This window comes from Quercus robur, chromosome 9, assembly GCF_932294415.1.
Source record: "Quercus robur chromosome 9, dhQueRobu3.1, whole genome shotgun sequence".
NCBI lineage: Eukaryota > Viridiplantae > Streptophyta > Magnoliopsida > Fagales > Fagaceae > Quercus > Quercus robur.
Genome location: NC_065542.1, coordinates 40,677,697 through 40,682,943, shown reverse-complemented (window position 1 = coordinate 40,682,943; position 5,247 = coordinate 40,677,697).

Below are 5,247 nucleotides of genomic sequence, written 5' to 3'. Positions count from 1 at the left end.
CATACATCGATGTTTACATTTGATAAAATGGAAGCTCAAGAGGGATTTCATGTTTTAGCTTACATTTCCAGACAAAGAAACCATGCAGATAGAGATCTCAATGGGTATTAACACACTTAGATATAGTTCATTCAAGATTTTATAGCAAAAGTTCAAACCTATAGTTGAAAAATAACCAAGCATAGATTATTTATGATCATTTTTTATTTATAACATTATCAATCTACTGAAAAATGAGAACCATATGGACATCCCTATACAATTGGCACTATTGTCAACTGGCCCCAATATATTAATTTGAGTTCAGGGGATGTACATATTTCAAATATTTTCTACTTCAATGGGAGTTTTAGAAGAATAGCATGCATACAAAATGTCTGTAAATGTCATCACCCTTTTTTCTTTTTGTAAATCCAGCAACCTGATGCTTTTTATTTCTGCATTTTCACAATTTGTTATGGACAAAAGTAAAAGTGTCATAAAATTCAGAGACACCAAGGTTCTTAATTCAAATAAGCAGAAACATTCACTAGATGTAAATATCCCTGATTCACATAAATAAAATAAATGCAAAAAGGTTAAGAAATGGTATTTTAATTTTCAAATAGCATTGATCGGGTAATTTTAGAACTTAAAAGCAAAACATAGTGTTAAGTTAGTCTTCCATAAGTCACTTTTTGCTTAACATTATTAACAATACTTTTCCAAAAACTATGCAGAAGATCCAAACAGACTTAGAAAACAAAAAAAACCCAAAACAAAGAAAGAATATGAGAAATAGGCATTAACCCATGTTATGAAAATTAGAAGTGAGATCAAATAACCATATTTTGACACAAACATTGTCCATTGTTAAAATCCACAACTTGGGAAATCATAGTTAGAGAACTCACATACCATGTCTATTCAATATGTTGGTCACCTAAACAGAATTTCCTCATCAAATACTATACAAGAGATTAAAAAATGAGAACCCATTAAGTTCTATGTCCAACCAAAAACAATGCTGCCCAGCCCAGGTATTTCAACCAAGAAGTAAAGAATATATTTTCCTATGTACATTCGTTTTTTTTTTTTTTCTTTCTGGGGTTGGCTATATTTTTTGGAAGTGGCATTCTTCAAAGACCTGCAGTTTCGTCGCCATTTTTTTTGGAACTTCTTGTGGTTCTCTTATTCTTCTCTCTCTGCCTCTCTGACTTCAAATTTTTTCTGTTTCTCTGTATGAGTGAAGTGAGAGAATATCAATACAATCCGGATCATCAACATGGGTCGGACTCCAATTCATGTGTCACTCACGTGATGGGGCCAAATTAACACTTTTGGATTTTGAATTCTTTTTTTTTTTTTGATAACTTTGGATATTTTTTTTTACTGGTGTCATTTGAATATTTGTTAATGAATCATTTTAATAATATATAAAAAAAAGTAAAAAATAATAATAATTACATTTTTTTCTTATAAAAAATTTCTAAAATTATTTTTTTAATTCAATGCCCTTAAGTTATCGGTTAACATTTTCATTGTTTTTTATGTGAGTAAATTAACACTTTTGATTGTCTTTTTAATTGTTTTTTTTTTTTTTTGAAAAAAAATTTATTTTTTATAATTTGATAATTATAATTAGGGAGAAAAGATTTGAATATATAAAAGTAATCGAAAGGGGTAAAATAATAACTACAATAATTCTCATACCACATAACTAACTATATGAGAACTAGCTCCTTGGTATATACAGAATGAGAAGCAGGATCTACTCAATACAGTTTAAGCTCTAAGACAATAATTTCAAGTGGAATCTTTTTTATTTAAATATTACTAAATTTTATATTATATATATATATATTGATTCATTTTTTATATGCAAAATTACTAATTATGTATTTAGAACATTTTTGCTAACATTTCAATTGGTCATATTACTAATTCAATTAATCCTCCTACACCATAATCGATTTTAATTTTTATCAATTTTAATTTTGAAAAAACTTATTTTTCCAAAAGCAATTGTAACAACTATTGCCCATTAAATTCTTGTAATGTATGCATTGGGATGCTGTGGGTTACAGAGTATCTAGATAAACTGTGCAAAATGCACCCACAAAGAAATGAAAATCATATTTCAAGTTTTTGCGTGAAAGGATTATCCAATTATTAAAATATATATAGTTGTTGGATATAGTTGTTGACTTGTTGGCCACGTTGCGATTTTTGTTTCCCTAGATCCTTGTATATAAACTTGAACAACATACTTCTTTCAGATCTTTTTATGTCTTTTACTTATACTTTTTGTTTCTCTAAGAAACCTGGTTTTTTGAATTGTATAGCTATAGTGTTATTGATTGGTTTTCAATTTGCACTCATAGTAATTGGTAATAAGAGAGTATCATTTAGAAATATTACGTGTTATGATTCATAATTTTAATTTTACGAGCAAAACTTGCATGGCTAATTCAATACTGCTTTTCTTTGCACCTGAATTGTAAGGATGTGTTTTCATAATCGAAGTTTTGAATTTTTTTACTGCACGTATCTTGATATAAAAAATTTGAGGCTTTCAATAAAAATATCATTACATAATAACTTACTCCACGAACAACCCTAATTGTGAACAAAGGAAAAGTTTGAGACTTTCAATGACTTACGAAAGCACCTTCAATAGCTAAAAATTTAGCAATATCATTACACAATTATTGTATTATTGTTTAATACAATGCCACACGGCAATCCCTATATGTGTATATATAATATATTATAAGCAACTTAATAAACAGACACTGCATATAAACAATTATGTTCCATTTGTTTCGATATAAAATATTTTTAAGAAATTATTTTCACATTTTACAATGTTTGTTTTACAATAAAATATTTGGTCAAAAATAAAATATTTTCAATCAACCAAATCAACCTAGGCAAATTTGTGTAAAATATTTTACACTTGAAATTTTGGTAAAATATTTTACATTTTTTCTCTCCCTCTTGCCCGATAACTTTCACGCTTTCTCCCTCTCACACTCTCTCTCCCTCTCAGATTTATCTCCATAACCCAGGTTACCCAGCCACCTCCAATCCCTCTATCCCACCACCACCAAGCTCTAATCGGCACCAGCAAGCTCTAATCGGCACCACCAACCAGCTTTAGGCTCCATCGATGCCGCCAATCACCAACTCCTCATCACTCACACTCAACTGCCAAGGAAGACAAATTCGTACCAGTATTAAGCTTCACGCAGAACGCAATTCCTTCACCACACTTGAGAGAATATTTGGCCATTGATGCTAAACTTCATCTACTAATGCTATGACTTGATGTTAAACTTCATATGGTAAATGGTTGTTGAATGGTTGATGTGAAAACTTTGTGAGAGTGACAGAGATCTGCAAGAGACTGGATTTTTTTTTGTGTTTGTTTAGATCTAAAGAGGGAGAGAGAGAGAGAGATTTAATAAGAGACCTTTTAAGAGACTTTTTGACTAGGAATGGCAACGGGTCGGATTTCTTTATGCCCGAACCTGACCTACGGGCCTAACCCTGAAACTTGAACCTGCCCCGTTTAATAAATGGCCAAACCCGCCCCGTCAAGTCCCGTCGGGCCCCGCAGGCTCCGACAGCCACTTCAGGGCATCCATGGCCATACAATCTTTAAAACAAAACAAAAAAAAAAAAGAGTTTCCCTTTCAAATGCAGATTCACAAACATAGATTCACAAAATCACAAACACAAACTCAAATCTGAGAGAGGACATGAACCCAAAAAAAAAAAAAAAATTGGAGAACTCGGTCCACCGGTCCACCAAGGCTCTATCTTCGATCTCGGACTCCTACTCAGCCTCTCTCTATCTCAGACCACCAAGATCTTTGATGATTGGCGGTGGGCCTCTCTACCTATCACGGCCTAAACCTCACACATCTCTCTCCAATCTAACCTTTGTGCTTCTCCCTGGCAAATAGCAACCACCATGTGATGAGAGTGAAGGTGAGGGTGGGTCGGTGAGTGAATGAGAGTGAGGGTGAGGGTGAGGGTGACTGCCAAACTGGGTGAGACTGTGTGGGGTGGCTTAAGAGAAAATGGGACAAAGAGTTATTGAGGGTGAGGTGAGAGCACTGAGTACCCATGGGTTGGGCTGAGTACCCATGGGTCGAGCAGAAATTGCCATCCCTATTTTTGACTGTATTTAGGACTAAAAACGAGTGGGGCATGACTACCATTAGAGGACCTTCTGCTTAAGTAATTGCATGTTAGACACGTGGCATATAATGCTCTCTTTTTGAGATATACTCTTATTGTGTGCCTAACAATGACTGCACCTTTGGAAAGAAAAACGTGTGGAGGAAATTTAAAAAAAAAAAAAAATGGTTTAATGTTCATATATTGTGGATTGTTGGAGGTTTATGGTCAGATTTATAGTTTAATGGTCAGATTTTTAAGTGGTGGCTGGGATGTTGTGATGGCGGTGGTTGTCTTTTTTCTCTCTTCTAGATCTGGTTTTTTGGGGTGGTTTAATGGTTTATGCTCATTTAGTGGTGGGGGTGGTTGGTGGTGGCTTCTGCTCATTTGGGGGTGGCTGGTGATGGTTTGCATTTTCATGTGTTTTGTTATTCCAAACACTTGAAAATGTTTTCAATAAAATTTTTTACATTTAAAATATTTTACATTTGAAATTATTTTACATTGAAACAAACAGAACGTGCATTTCTCTTGAAGATAGCCAATAAAAATAAAATAAATAAATTACCTACATTTCTAAATCTCAATTAAGAATAATTCTAGTCACCATTTCGCTTTAAATCAAAGATGCCTATTAAGCCTGCAGGTAAAAATAGAAGAAGCACATTTCCAATCCATAACCAATGGCTAATTAGTGTTGGGAGCAAATTCTTTTCCCTTTAATAATTTGGGGAGGCCAAAACCGAGGCTCAACGTTGGACTTCAGGACATGGTCAAAAAGCTTTCGATATCATGTAATGAGTTCATCCTTAACTCGAGATATAGGTTGCTCCTTAACAAGAATAACAACAAAACCCGTAATATATTTTCACAATAATTGGTTAATATAAATGTGGGCTCATTAAAACAAGTACACAAAAGGAAAGTGGTCCAACAACGAAATAAGTCAAAATAAGACTTCCAACAATGTAATATGATAGATAGCAATCAGTTATTGAGTAATTTAAGAAAAATTTCCATGTTACATCATAAAATTCATGAGTTCCTTCATTAGAAAGGTTTTGGGAGCTTTCTTCTACT